The sequence below is a fragment of the Carlito syrichta genome, unplaced genomic scaffold (assembly GCF_000164805.1).
Source record: "Carlito syrichta isolate Samal-C Ts95f unplaced genomic scaffold, Tarsius_syrichta-2.0.1 Scaffold308051, whole genome shotgun sequence".
Taxonomy (NCBI): domain Eukaryota; kingdom Metazoa; phylum Chordata; class Mammalia; order Primates; family Tarsiidae; genus Carlito; species Carlito syrichta.
In genome coordinates this window covers 1,159,765-1,179,301 of record NW_007252147.1, presented here as the reverse complement: position 1 = coordinate 1,179,301, position 19,537 = coordinate 1,159,765, and the positions used below count along the sequence as shown (strand labels likewise).

Here is a 19,537-nt window from a genome sequence, read left to right as displayed (position 1 = left end):
ACGCCCGGCTAATTTTTGGTTTATTGTAGAGATGAGGGCTCTCCAAGTTGCCCAGGTGGGTCTCAAACTCACGGGCTCAGGCAATTCACTCACCTCAGCCTCCCAAAGCGCTGGGATTACAGGCTGAGCCACTGAGCCCGGCTTATTTAACTTGTTTCTAAGAGTAGTGTTCAAGTAGCAGTTTATTTTATCTTAACAATAGTAGTGGCCAGGCACAGTGGTTCATGCCTATAATTCCAGCACTTTGGAAGTTTAAGGCAGAAGGATCACTTGAGGCCAGGAGTTTGAGATCAGCCTGGCCAACATGGCGAGACCCTATCTTTGCAAAAAAAAAATTAACCAGGTGTGGTGGCACGCACCTGTCATCCCAGCTACTTGGGAGGCTAAGATGGGAAGATTAATTGAGCCCAGGAGTTGGTTGCACGACTGCACTCCAACTTGGGTGACAGGGAGACCTCGTTTCAAAAAAAAAAAAAAAAAGCAGTAACAGTAACAGTAGCTAAAATTGAGAGCTCACTGTGTGTCAGGCTTTGTACTAAGGCTTTTATGTACATGGTTTTATTTAATCATCACAGCAACCCTATGAGATAGTCATGTTTATAATCTCCACCTTGCAGACAAGAAACCAGAAGTTGAATAGTAGGCCAAGGTCACACAGCTAGTAAACGATAGACCCTGTACTCAAAATGAGACCTGGCTGAATGTCAATAATCTCCATTACTGTCCTAGACCACCACCCTACCTGCTGCCCTGACTAGAGAGGAGACCGCCATCAGATAAGAGGCTGTGCCTTAATTAAGCCCTTCATTCAAGACATACAGATTTCCCAGTGGCAAAATTATTTGAGGAAGAGGCTGTATATTCTCTCCAACTTGATAATATTCTTTAAACATATGTGTTAAAATAAGGAAGCACTCCTGAAAGCAAGTTACTAAGAATAATATAGTCATTAAGTCATAATTTTGGTAGCTAGTTTCTTCTAAGATGACCCTGATTTTCTTCACCAGCCTGAAAAGGATTGTTTTTCCCCAAAACCATTCTGAATTTGTTTTGGATTCAAGTTAGAAATGCTCCCTGGCTATAGCTATGGTTCTGTGTTTCCAGCTGCTTTACTCTGTGCCAATGGCTTTGAGTTCTTCAGCAAAGGTACTCTGGCAGACTAAGGCTGTCTTATTCTGGAGCTTAAACAGATATTGTAGGAGAGAAGAGGGGGAAAAAATGAGCAGTAATTATTACTTGTGTGTATGGGTCTCTGTTAACTCTAATATGATGGTCAAATTGGCTTATTAATCACATTGTTACAAGCCCATCTTCCAAACATAGTCCAGAGACAGACTACTGTACAGTTACAAAGTCTCCTTAATTAGCTTCCAAGTTCTATTAGAGTTAACAGCTATATCAGAGCTTAGAGTTTTAAGTCATATTTAAATAAATCCTATAGAAGTTTTATCACACTCACTGTCTGCTCCCTTTCATGCCAACATCACTAAGATCACCAGATATCACTACATTTATTTTTAGAGAAGTAATTTCTAGATGCTTCAATTCTTTGTTAAGGGGAAAAATATTGTCCCTCATTGTTTTAATGAGAAAAAACAATCACTTGAGTTATGGGAAATTATGTGATGCTGCCACAGAGGTTGTCAAGGAAACAAAATAATAATGCGTATGGTCTTGAGCCTTCAACTTCCATGCATGAAAGATTAACTGCTACAGGAATTTCCCTTTTGCTGTACATAATCGGAAAGCTATACCAACTACGTGAAAGCAGTGCACACAGGAAGCATAGGACTGTGATCCCTGAGAGAAGGGAAACAAATGAAGTGAGAGCTACAATTTCCCCGGCTTACTGTCTGGAGACAGTTTCCCAGCCACCGTGGAGGGAGGGGGAGCAGAGCCTAGTGGCCTGGAGTTGAGGGGATAATGATCAGAGCCTAGGGAAACCAAGATGGCGCAGAGCAGTGGAGAGGGGAGACTGCACAAACAGAGCCTGCCAGAGATCTGCAGAATTCTAACTTGAGTCTTTGGCTGAGTGTCTGTCTGCCCGTGCAAAAGAGGAGCTAGCCAAGACTGGAGAAAGGACCACCAGAAAATAGGCCAAACAATTCCCAGAACTTACTCATGGATGAAGATAGTTCATGTTCCCACAAGCCAGAACGGAGAGGCCTCATAATACACAGAGCTTTGAGTAGGGTCTCGGAAGAGCCAGGCCTTAGTAGTGAGGGGAAATCCCCACTTTATACCAAAATCTGTATACATCATAATCAAAGAGAGGCATACCTCAGAGATATCGCAGGTTCCATTCCAGACCACTATAGCTCAAGTGAATCTCAATGAAAGGAAGTCACTTTTCTTGTTTCCCAGTGCATATAAAAGTTATGTTTATACTATCCCGTAGTCTATTAAGTGTATAGTTGCATTATATCTTTAAAATAGTACATATCGTTGGGCTTGGTGGCTCAGCCTATAATCCCGCGCCTTTGGGAGGCTGAGGTGAGTGGATTGCCTGAGCCCTCGGGTTCGAGACCCACCTGGGCAGCAAGACCTCATCTCTACAATAAATCAAAAAATCAGCCGGGTGTGGTAGCGCACGCCTGTAATTCCGGCAACTCGGAAGGCTGAGGCGGAAGGATCGCCGGAGCCCAGCAGGTCGAGGCTGCGGTGGCCGGGAGTGGCCACTGCACTGCAGTCTGGGCAACAGAGTGAGACTCCAACTCAAAAAAAAAAAATAGTACATATCTCAACTTAAAAATACTCTATTGCTAAAAAATGCTAAAATCATCTGAGCCTTCAGCTAGTAATCTTTTTTCTGGGGGAGGGTCTTGCCTTGACATTGATGGCTGCTGACTGATCCGGGTGTTGGTGGTTGAAGGTTGAGGTGCTGGTGGCACTTTAAACAAATAAGACAACAATGAAGTTTGCTGCATTGATTGACTCTTCCTTTCATGAAACATTTCTCTGTGGCCTGTGATGCTGTTTAATGACGTTTTATCCACAGTAGAACTTCTTTCCAAGTTGGGATCAGTCTTTCAAACCCTGCCTTTGCTCTTAAAGTTAAGTTTATGGACTATTCTAAATACATTATTGTCATTTCAACAATGTTGACAGCATCTTCACCAGTAGTAGATTTCATCTCAAGAAATGACTTTGGTTGCTCATCCATAAGAAGCAACTGTTCATCCATTAAAGTTTTATCATAAGATTGCACCAATTCGGTCACACCTCTAGGCTCCTCTTCTAATTCTAGTTATCTGGCTATTTCTTTCATATTTGCAGTGATTTACTCCACTGAAGTCTTGAACCCCTCAAAGTCATCCATGAGTGTTGGAATCAACTTCTTCCAGATTCCTGTTAATGTTGACATTTTGATGTCCTCTGATGAATCACAAATGTTCTTAATGGCATCTAGAATGATGACTCCTTCCCAGAAGGTTTTCAATTTATTTTTCCTAGACCCATCAGAGGAATCACTGTCTACAGCAGCTGTAGCCTTACAAAATTTATTTCTTCAATAATAAGACCTAAAAGTTGAAATTGCTTCTTGATCCATGGGCTGAAGATGTTTTCAAGCATGAAAACATTAATCTCCTTGCACATTTCCATGAAAACTCTTGGGTGACCAGGTACCTTGTCAATGGGCTATAATATTTTGAAAGGAATCTTTTTTTTCTGAGCAGCAGTTCTCAACAGTGGGTTTAAAATATTTAGTAAACTATGGGTAGTTTCTTTCACCCATGCCAGCTCTGGCATGTCTCCTTTTCTTTTCTCTCTTCTTTCTCTAATAAACTTTGTTTTAAAACTATATATATATATAGTAAACTATGTTATAAACAGATGTTCTGTCAGCCAGATTTTGTTGTTCCATTTATAAAGCACAGTCAGAGTAGATTTAGTATAATTCTTAGCGGCCCAAGGATTTTTGAAATGGTACATGAACATTGGTTTCAGCTTAAAGTCACTGGCTGTATTAACCTCTAACAAGGGAGTCAGCCTGTTTTTTGAAGCTTTGAAGCCAGGCATTGACTCCTCCTGTCTAGCTAGGAAAGCCCTAGATGGCATCTTCTTCCAGTATAAGACTGTTTTATTCATGCTGAAAAGAAAAAACAAACAGCCCCATTGCAAAGTGGGCAAAAGATAAGAACAGGCACTTCTCCAAAGAAGACATACAAGCAGCCATCAGATACATGAAAAAAAGCTCAGTCTCAATAGTCATCAAAGAAATGCAAATTAAAACTACACTGAGATACCACCTAACTCAGAAAACAACAGATGCTAGAGAGGATGTGGTAAAAAGGGAACACTTCTACATTGTTGGTGAAAGACGGTGGCGCGCAGTGAGACTCAACACCCTTTAAGGCCAAGAGATTTAATGGGGGTGAGCATGGTGGCTACAGAACCTGAGAATCAAATTGCAGCATAGAGGCAGGGGTGTGGCAGGTTTTATAGAAATTTAAAGCAAACTGTCGGTTACCTATTGGTCGGCAGGTGAGGTATTTTTGGGATTGGCAGGGGGTTTCGCGGACGCAGGAACGGTGGGCTTTGTTGTGGAAGAAGAACCCGGAGAGCCTTGTCCAAGCCTCCATGTTAGTTTGTCTGGGCGCCTTCTTAGGCGGGAGCGCCATTTTAGGTGGGGGCCACGCCTAGGCTTAGACTTTGGAGGGGGCGGGTTCCTCGTGGCTGGCTGGCTTTCAGTTGGTGGGAGTATAAACTAATACAGCCTCTGTCAAAAAGTTTGGCGATTCCTAAAAGATCTAAAAATCAACCTTCCATATGACCCCACAATCCCTCTTCTGAGAATATACCTGGAGGGACTCAAATCACTCTATGAAAAAGATGCCCTGCACATGTATGTTTATCGCAGCATTGTTCACAATTGCAAAACCATAGAACCAACCATACTGCCCATCAAAAGAGGACTGGTGAAAAAAATGTGGTACATATACACAATGGAATATGACACAGCCATAAAGAAGGACAAAATTATGAATTTCACAGCAACCTGGATGGACTTAGAATCTATAATACTGAGGATCTATCACAGAAACAAAGAACTGAGTATCACATGTTCTCGCTCATAAGCAGACTTTGAATAATTATCGTAATACTATAAGAAAAGTATTGACAGTAGCAGAAAGCTGCCAGTGGGTGAGGAGGAAGCAGGATTGGCAGTAGTGGAAATCTGCCAGGGGTGGGGAGATACCTCATCAACAAGGGTACCTGCATAATGAACATTTGTATACCTAATCCTGAATTGTACCCCCACATCTTTAAATTTTAAAAAATTATGAAAAAAAAAGACTTTTATCTATATTGAAAATCTTTTGTTCAGTGTGGCCACTTTCATCAACTATCATGGCTAGATCTTCTGGATAATTTGTGTAACACTTGCCGTTTCACCCTGCACTTTCATCTTATGGAAATGGCTTCTTTCCTTAAGCCTCACGAACCAACCTCTGCTAGCTTCCAACTTTTCTTCTGCATCTTCCTCACCTCTCTCAACCTTTATAGAACTGAAGAGAGTTAGAGCCTTGCTCTGGATCAGGCTTGGCTTAAGAGAATGTTGTGGCTGGTCTGATCTTCTATCCAGACCACTAAAACTTCCTTCATATCAGCAATAAGGCTGTTTCACTTTTTTAACATGCCTTACATGGGCATAGTAAGTTTGAAATGCTGTGAGAATTACAAAATGTGACAGAAAACAAGCACCTGGAAAAATAGTACTGATAGACTTTCTCAATGCAGGGTTGACACAAGCCTTCAATTTGTAAAAAATGCTGTATCTGTAAATTGCAATAAAGCAAAGCACAATAAAATGAAGTATGATTGTAACTGAAAAACAATAGGACAGAGAAAATCTTAAAAGTAGTTAGAGGAAAGAAACCATTGAGAGACAAAGCTTGGAATAACAGCAGAGTTCTTATGAGAAACAATGCAGACCAGATAATAATGATGATTTTTTTTTCTTGAGTTGGAGTCTTACTCTGTCGCCTAGACTGGAGTGCAGTGGCACACTCACAGCCACCCCAGTGTTGACCTGCTGAGCACCGACGATCCTTCTGCCTCAGCTTCCCAAGTAGCCAGAACTACAGGTACATGCTACCATGCCCGGCTAATTTTTTATTTATTGTAGAGATGAGGTCTTTGCCCAAGTGGATCTCAAACCCATGAGCTCAGGCAATCCACCGAGCCCACCTATGACAATCTTTAAAAGTGAGCCACCAAGCCCACTCATAACAATCTTTAAAGGTGCTAAAACAAGAAAAAAAAATCCTGTCAACCTAGAATTCTATATGCAGAGAAATATCTTTCCAGTCCACAATTTCTTCTCTGAAACCCATGGGACCAGATGTGTCTCAAAATTCAGAATTTTTCAGGTTTTGAAAAGAAATAGATGCATGAACTATATTTCATAACACTCCCAAATGGGTCTGAGATAGCACCCTTTAATCAAACACATTAATATACATGCAGCAAAACTGAGGAATGTTCATTCTAGGTGAGATAAAGTGTGTAGAAATTTTCATGTCAAGTTAGGTTTTGCTACCCAGTGATTTTGGGCAGTAAATTTATCTAAAAAAAAGAAAAGAAAAAAAGACTCTTGTTTTTCAGAACTTTGGGATGTCAGAGCTGTGAATAAGAGATCACGTGTTAGTCACTTTTCCAGATATTGTGCCGGCATTACCTCTAAACCTTATCATCCCTTACCTTATTTGTTACCACAGTTTTATCAAAACTGAGGCTAGAATTGACAGACTCACTTTATAAGAGGAATCCCTGCTTGCTCCTTGTGGTGATTAAGGAAACTAATAGAAGAGAGAGAACTCTGGCCCTCTAGACTCCTATCAAAGACACCATCTGCTGAGATCATGGAGCTCAAGGATTCCATTTGTTGAAACCCAGGGAGACTTCAGACCTCATAGGATTCAAGGATTTACATGGTATGTCTTCAGTAGGGTAGAAATAGCCAATCCTATCCAAACTCTAGGTTGCTGCAGTGTGGCACACATACTCTTATGACTTCAGTGGTCATTCAACCATCCCTAGTCTACTGTCTCTATACCAACAAGTCAGGGGAAAGGGGGTGAGGGGAGAGAGAACCAGTTGTACCAAGATGTATAACAGTAGGGACCAGAATATATGGCTACAGAAGGCAGCATGGATCATGTAACCAGAGACAGTGGGAGTATGACCATTTTGGCTATGACATGGGAATCTGGGAGCATGGTAGGATAATTGTACATCCTAGAAGATGCCAGCCTGAAATGCTATGTAAATGCTCGGTGTGAATGTCACCTAGAAAGAAAGAGGAAGGAGGAAGGAGAAAGACCTGAAATTAACTGAGTTACAATCCAAAATGACTGGAAAATTACTGGATTTGACTGTGTTCACCTGGATGACCCAGGTACAAGAAAATGAAGTCACATTTTTACATCACAGAACTTACGGATTTTAAAATTTTCTACTGCACATTACTAGATGTCATGGGGCCTGGTTCACCATCTGTTAAATAGGAAAAATAATAGCACATTCACACAACTGTATAAAGTATTTTTGTATTTTTTTAAGTTTCTATTTTATTTTAAAGATGTGGGGTACCATTCAGGATTTAGGTATCCAAGTGGTCATCATACAGGTAAAGTCTGGGCCTCTCTTTGTTCCCCACTTTGTCTGGTTTGAGATCAGCTACCCTTATTGATGTTGTGTTCCCCCTCCAACCCCCACCCCGGCTGTATAAAGTTTTAAGGAGAAAGTTGTAAAAAAAAAAAAAAGTATACATTTAAAAGAAAATTTCAGCTGAGACTATAATAAGCTTAGGTTTTGAAACCAATGACATTTCTGTTGTTTTAGGAAAATTACTCTGGCTCCAGTGTAGGTGATGAATTTGATGAAAAGGGTCAACCATCGAAAGGAGACCAGTCAGGAGGGTTTGTAATCATTCAGGCGCGATATTAGGAAGCTGCAGTGCACACGGGTTCAAGAGCCTTTCCAGTGGTAGAAACATGGAGAAGGGTGAGGAATTTGGGAAGAGTCAAAGCTGACCCCTGAGGTTCAAGGTTGGTTACTGAGAGGACCACGAGTTGGAAAGTAAGGATGCCAACAGGTTTGGGGAGTAGATGAGTTCAGTTGAAAGCACCTCGAATACAGGGTCAACAAATGCCCTGGAAAAGAAGGGAAACGCCACCAGGAGTGTGATGACGGAGAGTGGGTGTGTGGTCTGTCCCTGAAGGCCAACTCTTGCAGAAGTTTCAGAAGTGCTCAATGCCTCAGTTTCCTCTTCTGAAGAATGATGGTACAGATACTTCATAATTCATGGATTTGTTGTGAAGCTTAAATATAAGGTCATCCAGGTGGAGGGTTTAGAAAGACTCCATGATTAAATGCGGCTATTGTGGCTGGTGCATGACTGATGCTGCAGCTATGCCGGAGAGAGCACTGCTCTTTGCTCTGGGAGACAGAAGACACAGCTCTGAAATATAACCACCTGGGGACTTTGAGCAAGAAATTCAACTGTTCATCTATGAAAACAAGGGGTTGGATAATTCTCTGTAACGTCTCTTACAGCTCTCTTCCTGTTATATTGTTTTCTTGAGCTTCAAAGCAAAATGTGCTTAGAATAAACCATAGCAAAGATCATTTATTCACAGATAATGGAGCAATCAATTAAGTTTAACACATTGTTTCAGTATCCATGTGTCTGGCCTAAAATGTATTTTTGCATTTAAAGTATATTAGGAAACTTAGAATGGTAAAGGTAAAAAGCTTTTTGAAATTCACCCCGGAGATTCATTTTAATCTAGAATTTCACCTGTGCCTTGTTCTCTTTGCCGTCACTATACATTTTTTCCAGGGTTTCACACAAATATATGGCACATTCCCCATCTCCTCTTATGCTTGTCTTGATGATGTCAGAAAACAGCTTTGGATGCTTATTTCATTTGCAAGCGTAGAGTATTTCATTTGCCAGGATTTCCACTTGTTAAAAAGAATCCCAGGCTTCATAGACAGGGTATAATTTACTGTTACTTTTCCTGCATTATGTAGCAGAGTGCAATCCTCTTTCCATTACTGGAAATGTTTACTACCCAGGGCATGCTCAGCACACACATAACACTAAGATTTGCATTTGGCACATTTGGAAACCATGAGAAAGAGAAAAGAAGACACAAGATGACCCCCTCATAATAACTTGCACCTGCTCGATTGCTTTGTCTCTAATAGGAGAAATTCCATTCACCCTCATTAACGTCTTTCATGCCTTTATAGTTTTCAGAATTTTACACCCATCCGTATGTATTGAACAAAATTACTTTGCACTTATGTCGTTTGTCAATGGCAATATGCAAAATATGGTTGGAATAATGGAACGGAGTCCAACAGTCACCTATAAAAACCAGTCTAGGCCGGGCTCGGTGGCTCAGTCTGTAATTCCAGCACTTTGGGAGGCCGAGGCGAGTGGATTGTCTGAGCCCGCGGGTTCGAGACCAGCCCGGGCAACTTGGTGAGACCTCGTCTCTATAATAAAATCAAAAATTAGCTGGGCATGGTAGCGTGCACCTGTAGTTCCAGCTGCTCGGAAGGCTGAGGCGGAAGGATCGCCGGAGGCCAGCAGGTTGACTGTGATTATGCCACTGCACTCCAGCCTGGGTGACAGAGTGAGACTCCGACTAAAAAAAAAAATTCAGTCTAACTACTTTATTCATTCTGAAAACTTAATTCATGCCACGTTTTATGCTCACTTAAGCTACATTTTTAGCATTCAGCTGTCAGAAATTAGAGATTAAATACACAAACGATGCCACTGTTTATACTATATCTTTTCCAATTCTTCATGTGGGCAGTCTTCAAATATTAATGAAGAGAAAGAGAAGTTGTCAACTTACTTGGGAAGCTAAATATTTAATCCTCAGATTATTCAGAAGAATTTCTGAGTATGTGTTTGTGTGTGTATATTGCATGTGTGTGTGTGTCTCTGTGTGCGTAAGAGGGGAAAAAAAGTTAAAAGAGACATTTGCTTCCAAAAGAATCTTTAAGGGAAAATCTAGTAGACGTTGTACATTGCTTTGATTTTTAAAAAATTTTTCTTATCAATAACAGTTGAGAAACACCTGGACCATGAACTCTGAATTGTGTGGAAACCTCTAAAAATGTATCTTCCTGCCTAATATCATGGAGGACCATAGTTCTCGCTCTTTTTTTTTTTTTTCTTTATCTTAAAGATGTGAGGTACAATTCAGGATTAGGAAGACAAATGTTTATTATGCAAGTACCCTTGTTGATAAAGTGTGTCCCTCCCTCCCCTGGCAGTTTCCCACTACTGCCAATCCCTTTATTATAGTATTATGATAATTGTTCAAGGTCTGCTTATGAGTGAGAACATGTGATACTCTGCTTTGTTTCTGTGATGAATCATTGAGTATGATAGACTCTAAATCCATCCAAGTTGCTGCAAAGTCCATATATTTGTCCTACTTTATGGCTGCATAATATTCCATTGTGCATATGTACCACATTTTTTTTATCCAGTCCAGCTTCAGTGGGCAGCATGGGTGGTTCCATGTTTTTGCTATTGTGAATAGAGCTGCAACAAACATGCTAGTGTGAGTATCTTTTTGGTAGAATGACTTGAGTTCTTCAGGTATATTCCCAGTAGGGGAATTGCTGAGTCATATGGAAGGTCAATTTCTAGATCTTTCAGAAATCACCACACTGTCTTCTAAAGAGGTTGCACTAGTTGGCATTTCCCCCAGCAGTGTAAAAACGCTCCTTGTTCTCCATATCCTCGCCAGCATCTGTCGTTGTTTGTTTTATTAATGATGTCCATTCTTATTGGGGTTAGGTGGTATCACAGTGTGATTTTGATTTGCATTTCTCTGATGATGAGTGAGGTTGAGCACTTTTTCATGTGTTGTCTGCCCATATATCTCCTTTTGAGAAGTGTCTATTCACGTCTTTTGCCCACTTTGTAATAGGGCTGTTTGGTTTTTTTTTTTCCTTTCGGTGCATTTGAGTTCCTTGCAGATCCTAGGTTTTAGGCCTTTGTCAGATATACCGTTGGCAAATGTTTTTTTCCCATCCTGTGGGTTGTCTCCCCACTCTCTTGATGCTTTCTTTTGCTTTGCAGAAGCTTATCAGTTTGGTGAGGTTCTTACTCTTGCCCTCTCATGTGAAGCCCCATTTATTCCATAACCTTTGGGTTTAGTCAGATGGCAGATGGCTTCTCATGTGATGCCATGAAAAAGTGAAATCTCAGCCAATATAAAAACTTTAAACAAAATCTGATCATTTGTGCTTTGAGTCTAGAAGAAGATAATTTAAATGTGTATATATAATTAATAATAGGTTAGTTATTCTGAAACTTTTAAAGTAGAAACAACTTTTTATTAGTAGTCATAACATGAGCTTTTCTTTTTTTTTCTTTTTTTTTTTTTGAGTTGGAGTCTCACTCTGTCGCCCAGACTGGAGTGCAGTGGCCGCTCCCGGCCACCGCAGCCTCGACCTGCTGGGCTCCGGTGATCCTTCCGCCTCAGCCTTCTGAGTAGCCGGAATTACAGGCATGCGCTACCACACCCAGCTGATTTTTTGATTTATTGTAGAGATGAGGTCTCGCTGCCCAGGCGGGTCTCGAACCCGCAGGCTCAGGCAATCCATTCACCTCAGCCTCCCAAAGGCGCAGGATTACAGGCTGAGCCACCAAGCCCAGCACATGAGCGTTTTATATCAAACCCATTTCTACCTCATCAGGAATCTTGTTATAATAAGAGAACTTGAGTTCTAATCCTACTTCTGCCCCGGTGACTCAGGAAATTTACTTCAACCTAGTGGGACTTGGTCTCCTGAGCTGTATGATCATGGCGTTCTCCTGGTTTTTATATTTCGTGATTCTGTGAGCTAAATATCCTGTGCTAGTTTCTTTTCACTTAATTCTCCAGTCCAGAAATGTACCACATATATATCTGCAACTAGCTTTGACATGTGTTAGGCGATCAATTAATATTTGTTAAAGGAATGGTTTGTTTTGCCATTTCTGATGGATTGTGAAATTAGTGTAATTTCACAGCTTTTTATATTGACGCTATTACTCATTTTTATTTTTGTTGAATCATATTATTGTTGCTTTAACATTTACTTCCCCTCTACTATGGCTTAGTGCATGATTGAGAGCTATTTTTATGTGTTCTCACTAAGGTGTTTCAGAAAAGAAGCTACAGGAAAAGCCATTTCATTTCACCTAATCTTGGTCACTCTAAAAAGAAAGACACCAATATTTTCATAATCGTAAGGCAATCCCGGAAGTGAATTTTACTTTTCTTCAGCTTGATGCCGCTGGTGAAAAAACCATTTTGGGTACATGGGCAGCTTTTTCCAAGCCAGTTGGCCCATGGAAAGAAAAGCTCCTCTACTCTCTCCATTGGAAACTGCCTGGATGGAGACTAGCATTTGGTACCCTTAGTCTGGGGGGATGTGTCCTTCCTTCTGAAGCTCTAAGATGGATAGAAAAATTATGAGACTATAATCACTTCCCATTTGAGGAAAGGATCCTAAAGTTAAGACATTTGTTTTCTCTTTTTTTTCATCATATATTTTCATTAAATGTTTAGGAGATAAACTAGCTCAGTCATCAGGTAGATATAAATACTGCATTAATTATTTTTAAATACCTGATTCCATAGGGTATCTATTCAGCATCATATATTTTCAGTAGTTAACATTCTAATAGCAATGGCTTAATAAGCCATTTATAATAGAGGCAGTTAATTAGTCCTACTAGTGAAAAGCAAACATTAAAGCATTTACTCTATTGTGTATTATTATTTGCTCTGAGAAACTCACGTAAGATTTATCAGATTCCATTTTGAGCCCCAGAATTCATGAAGGTGGTAAGGGAAGCCAAAACTTCCCCGGTGCTGAGACAAAATCCTTACTCTCTGACTTCCTATGAATAGCAGCATTGTCCACCACCATTAGTATGGGGGGACTAGGACCTGGCTATTCCACATGGGCTTGTGTTTATTTTTAAGGAATGCTGGAAAATTGTGGAAATGAATGTTTTTTCTCTTCTTTTTTCCTTAATACCTCACGGATCCTGACCTTTTCCTTTAAACTGGTTTAGTATGTGTTTCCCTTAAAATTGGTCATTGACCCAAAAATAAGTTTGAGTTTCTTTTTCCATGATCTTCTCTAAAGAATTCTGTTAATAGCATACTAAACTGGATTACAAACTTACTGAATAAGTGCTTTGAATTCTGGACAACCTCGGAACAAAGGACTCAGAAAGAGTAATACTGCATAGAATGAAATTGGGCAAGTTGGTATAAAGAAAAGGAATGCAACTGTATGGTTGATGCGATCAACATCTTCTAGTGGGTTTATTAGCAATTTAATGGAATATGGTTATTCAAGCACAATAATGGCTTCGGTTGAAATGTCTGTTCTGCTCTTTTTCCCATACACTTTGGAATGAGTAGAATGTGACAGTTGAGCTTTCAACAAGCTTCATGAATTTTAAATCCTTTTTAGTTACAAAATGGGATACATGGCATGTAGTCAGTGAGGACAAGAAGTTGGCAGCCTGGTCCAGTGTTATGGGAGATCAGGTGTCTTCAAGATAATGAGGGCTCGAGTCGACCAGGTGCATTCTGGGTCTGTTCTGTATCCACAGAGAACAGAAGACCTCTCTCTGTTCAACTTTTAATAATTATTTTGCAGTAGTAAAGTTACTTTCCCAGCGTCTGGTGCAAGGCTGAAAAATGTCATATCATCACAGAAAAAAAAACTTTACTGGTATCTCAGAACAACTTCTGTTTTGGCAGCTAAATATTTCTACTTTTTTCTTTCTCTTACTGTTTTGTGTATGTTTAGAGAAAAAAGGCTCTGTGAATTGTGGTGAAATTTTGTATCCTTAAATTTTAACACATATCCTAATTGACCCTGAAGCATTTCTTTAAATATTTAATGTTTTATAAAGTTGTTCTCAAATTCTATTACCACCATACAAGTCTGTATCTCTGCTTTGGCTAAGCCTTGAAGTATTCTAAAATTCAATACAAGGAGCTTTACCTGTTGTAGTTGCAGTCACCTAACAACAAAAGACTGTTTAGAGAAGGTAATTTTTCAGAAAATCTACTTTAAAGCAATCTCAATTTATATAGTATGAATTTATTTTTAAATTGCTTTATAATGGTGCCCTGTGTTTTATTTAACTATGGAACACATGTGCGTGTAGTATAGTTTTATAATAGTAAGAGCAAAAAATTGTTCTCATAAACATAATAGGAATGTGTGGGAGTTTTGTGACAGGAGTATTAACAGTGAGTGGTATCTACGCATGAGTGTTGGCATTACAGAGATTTTTAATGGTTTTATTTGACTTTTCTATACTTTCTAATTTTTCTACATTGAATGTGTAGGATGGGATGTGTTACCTTTTTCACCTCAAGTCTAGAGAGAGGGAGCTTTGAATAGACCTCTCAGAGAGTTGATATCTATTCCTCACAGTTTGGAAACACCAAGGACCAGTGATCTAGAGGATGGGAAGCTAGTGACTAACCACTTAACAGGGAGCTAAGAAGGTAAGACTGCTCTGGGCATAGCTGCACTGCCAGAGTTTTTAGACAAAGAATATGCAAGTATGTGCATGTACGAGAAATAGGCCATGCAGGAGAAAAAGCTGGGCTGAGGCTGTTTCAGAACTAGTCCAAGATAATGACTCAGGGAAACATGGGGACTCCTGTAGTGAGAGCCTGGGCCACAGGCAACCCAGGGACAGATAACCAAGCAAAAGACTCCTGTACCACAGCCCCAAGTAGTCTAGTCTCCCATATCCAGAATCACATTAGTATTTGGGTGCTTAGAATAATAGAATGTATGCATTGACAAGTGGTGTCTTCTGTGCATATATCTGCCTTGGGAGCCAGAATGGGCAGTGCTTACTGGAGTTGTAGGTGGTGGATGAAGTTCTAGATATCAGGCTTTGGGATCCCAGGTATGAGGGGGACCAAAAACAAAACAAAACAGAATTATTTTTTGGCGGGCAGGCCCCTCCTATTACGGGCATGCCCTGCTAGGTAAATATTCTCGGAATACATCAGTATCAGTGTACCAGCTAGCGTTGTGAGAGAATGTATTCGGCTTCAGTGATTTTTTTTTTTTTTTGGAGAGTCTGTCAATTTATTTGTTTGCTCATTTCAGGTGCGTGGGTAATTTACAAGCACACCTGTCCACAGCACACTAAGTGTTCAGCAGCTTTTGACCAAAAACAGCATGACTCCCATGCCCACCCTCCTATTCACCCAATCTCACCCGAGACTTGTTTTTTGTTTCCCTGAATTTAAAAAAAATAAATAATAAATATCCTCAGAAACAAACGTTTTGCCAGTGTGAAACAAAAAACAGCAGAAGCACCAAAGCATCAACATTGACGGATTCAAAAACTGTTTTGAGCAGTGGAAAAAATGCCTTGATAGGTGCATTGCATCAAACGAAGAGTACTTTGAAGGTGACTGAAGGTTTAAACATGTAAAAATAAATACACATTTTTTTATAAATAAATTTCAAGGTTATTGCCCCCCCCAGTATCTCTTAACTGCTTCCACTAGTGACACATCAGCCATCATCCACCAACCAACCATAATAGCGTTTGCCATTTTGTTCATTTCCTTTTGGTCTTAACTAAGTAGTTATATTTAATAGGCATACTTCAAAAAAGTTGGTGTGATCTTAGTTTTTCTGTGTAACCTTTTTTTCTATTTTTTTATTATTTTTTTGAGTTGGAGTCTCACTCTGTTGCCACTGCAGCCTCGATCTGCTGGGCTCCGGCGATCCTTCCGCCTCAGCCTTCCAAGTAGCTGGAACTACAGGCGCGTGCTACCATGCCTGGCTAATTTTTTGAATTATTGTAGAGATGAGGTCTCGCCATGTTGCCCAGGCGGGTCTCGAACCCACGGGCACAGGCAATCCACTCACCTCAGCCTCCCAAAGCGCAGGATTACAGGCTGAGCCACCGAGCTCGGCTTGTATAACCTTTTAACTGCTAAATTTATCCACATTCTCCTTGTTTTTAGAGTGATCTCATCGTTTCACACTGGATATTTATAAGGATACTCTTGAGCTAACTGCACAGATACTAAATAACATCAATCATTACAGAGGCAGTAAGTTAAATTGTGCCCTTAGAGAGTTTATCTACTTTTCAAAGTTCCTGAGGTACTCTCCAACAGAAACTGAAGCAACAAGAAAATATGGCTCACTATATAATGTCCATAAGAAATACTTCACTTATGTATTTACATAATACCAAGATGCATTTAGCTTTGACAGTATAAACTGAATTGTGTTCACAAGGGATTTATTTCCAGATCTGAATATCAACTTCTGTGATACTAAATTTAGTTAAGATACATCAGAAAACTTTACAAAATGTATCCACTATTCAACTAAGTGGTTTTCTGCCAAAAGATTGTGTGCTTTGTGAGGCTATAGGCTTTGTACATTTTATAATAAGCACATTCCTGTTCTGAAATGGAATGCATCTGATCTATCATAAATCTGCTTGAGAGACAATGGATCCCAGCCAGCTCAGCCCTGGTTCAAGGAAAAAGACAATAAATAGGGCAGTGACATTTATGAGAATCTAATTTCATCATGCTCTGCCTCATAAGAAGAAAATCTAGATGGCATTAAGGTTATTGTACTTGGAGAATTACTCAAAACCAGATGTGAAATTCCCTCTGTGTGATGGCCCTAGTAGCTATTCCTCGAATAAGTGTTTACTTAAAAATTAGTTAATATTTAATGATAAATTAGAAGCAGAAACTTTAAAAAATTTTAAGGGGAAAAACTATAAGGGAAAGAAACTTACCATATTTTTCAAAAGTAATTTGGGAAAGGCAAGACTCATTAGCTAGGTGATAATTAGTTTCCCATGACAAAACATTGACTTGAACGTTTCTATTAGGAAAATATTATTGAACTGCTCCAGTCTCAGTTTGGCTGAGGGTGCCCAGATTTGATAATGGTGAAGAGAAATTATTCAATGTTTTTGTTACTACAATGCTAGAATATGGACAACTGTCAATACCAGGGATGATGTCTTAAAGCTAGCTATTCTGTACAACTATGGTTGAAAATAAGCCTTTACTTCTTATCCGTAAGCAACCAAATATCTGGCTGGTGCTTTTTCACTAACATACTTTAAATCAGTTCCAAGAGAAGCAAATGTATGAACACATGGCAAAGGGTGAATTTTTACAACATTATTTACCATGCTGTGGCCTGGAATCAGAAGGCAGCTTCTCAGAATTAACTACTGTGCATTCTGCTTATAGTGACTAGTTCCTTTCACGAGGCTCTCTAATGAAGGCTTTAACAACACACACGAAAAACAAGGACTAGGAAGGAAAATAGTAAGCACCAGCATTCCAAAAACAATCATCCCAGCAGTCCAAAAACAGTTCTGTGTTTCAACCCTGAGTGAGATGCAACACTAACTTGCACCAGTGGTGGAGAAGGCTTGTTTCAACTGGTGACAAATTAGCAAATACTATATATATATAATTTTTTTTTTGAGTTGGAGTCTCTGTCGCTCAGGCTGGAGTGCAGTGGCATGCTTACCGCCAACCCAGCGTCAACCTGTTGGACTCCGGCGATCCTTCCACCTCAGTCTTCCAAGTAGCCAGAACCACAGGCACACTCTACAATGCCCAGCTTAGTTTTTGATTTATGGTAGAGACTAGGTCTCGAACCCCCGGGCTCAGGCAATCCTCTCACCTCGGCCTCCCAAAGTACTGAGATTATAGACTAAGCCACCATGCCCGGCCAGCAAATACAGTATTTTTTAAAGAAATGCAGCTTTATTCATTTTTAGCACAAGTAGCAGTCACTTATGACATACAATGAAGGGTTTCTGGGTCAAGATCCTTAGGGGACCTACTTGAATTACGTTAGAAAGAATGTATTTTAATTGCACAGCAAACATTCATTTAGTCACATAGCACTCTATAGTGTAAATATGTTTCAGACTGACTGATCTGAAATATGTTTGAAAGTTGTTCTTCCTAAAGGATTGTCAGTAGTGGGAAATTGCTGGGGGCGGGTGGTGTGGGGTGTGGGATTGGCAGTAGTGGGAATCTGCCAGGAGGAGGGCACACCTCATCAACAAGGGTACCTGCATAATGAATATTCGTATACCTAACCTAACCCTGAATTGTACCCCACATCTTTAAAATAAAAATTTTTTTAAAAAGAAAGTTATTCTTCCTGTAACCTTACCTAACTCTGTCGCTTTGCTTAAGTGATCAAAATTTCAAAAGTAATGATTTTTGAAAGAACAAAGATCTCTTGCTATTGCTATGGTAGTTTTTTTGTTGTTGGCTGAGACAGGGTGTCGCTCTGTTGCCCAGGCTGGATTGCAACGGCTATTCACAAGTGTGAGCAAAACTCACTGTATTCTCAAATTCCTAGCCTCAAGCAATCTACCTGCCTCAGCCTCCAGAGCAGCGGGGACTACAGGCCCACTCCACCACTTCTGGTTTTACTGCTGTGATTTATAGTGTCTACAAAACTGAATTTAACCAAAAAAACGGTACAAGCAATTGGAAAGAAGTGGTACTTGATGACTTCACTATTATCTTCAGAAAGTTCCTTCCAATCCATTTATTTGTTTTCAGATCTTTTCTCTAGAATCTCAGGGGTGCCCAACCCCTGGGGCTACATACCCATACCAGAACGTGGCCTGTTAGGAACCAGGCCGCACAGCAGGAGGTGAGTGGCCAACCAAGAAGCAAAGCTTCACCTGTATTTACAGCTCCAGCCCCTCACTCACACAACCACCTGAGTACCACCTCTTGTCAGATCAGCGGTGGCATGAGATTCTCATAGGAGCGCGAACCGTGTTGTGTATTGCTCATGCGAAGGATCTAGAGTGCATACTCCTTATGAGACTCTAATGCCTGGTGACATCCCCTGCCCTGTCCATGGAAAAATTGTCCACGAAAATCCACAAAACCGGTGCCCGATGCCAAAAACGTTGGGGACCACTGCTCTAAATAGCATTGATGCAATGATCATGAATGTGCATTAAGTAGCCCTTCCGGCCAAAGGGGGATTTTTCTATCCATTGTTGCTAACAGCTAGCATGCCTTGCAACAGTAATTGAATGAACAATGTTTCCTGGAGTCTTTCTGTTTGAATATTATTGTTAAAAGTAATGGACAAGGCAGGGTTTCCCCCCCTCCACATCACTTCCTGCAGGCCACAGTTCAAAATAGTGTGTCTAATGTCTCTTGGTTTTAAGTACCCTTTTATGTCATTGACTCCCAATTCTTATTTCCATTTCTGACTACTCCTCAGAAGTCCAAACTCATATACATTCAACCGTATTGACCTCTTCATTTGAAAATCTAAGCCGGGCTCAGTGGCTCAGCCTGTAATCCTGCGCCTTTGGGAGGCTGAGGTGAGAGGATTGCCTGAGCCCGCGGGTTCGAAACCCGCCTTGGCAGCGAGACCGCATCTCAACAATAAATCAAAAAATCAGCCGGGC

The 19,537-nt window shown here is 40.3% G+C and overlaps 1 protein-coding gene across 2 annotated transcripts in view; it reads left to right on the top strand.

Moving 5' to 3' along the window:
* Positions 1–19,537, top strand: part of DDAH1 (dimethylarginine dimethylaminohydrolase 1) — a 109,965-nt gene that overhangs the window by 22,385 nt on the left and 68,043 nt on the right. The window contains exon 1 of one of the 2 annotated variants that reach the window (XM_008064803.2): positions 7,952–8,054. The exons of the other annotated variant lie outside the window; for it this stretch is intronic. The gene's annotated coding sequence lies outside the window, so the exon portion shown is untranslated. Of the gene's footprint in view, positions 1–7,951; positions 8,055–19,537 lie in introns of those variants that run through there. 2 annotated transcript variants of the gene reach the window in all.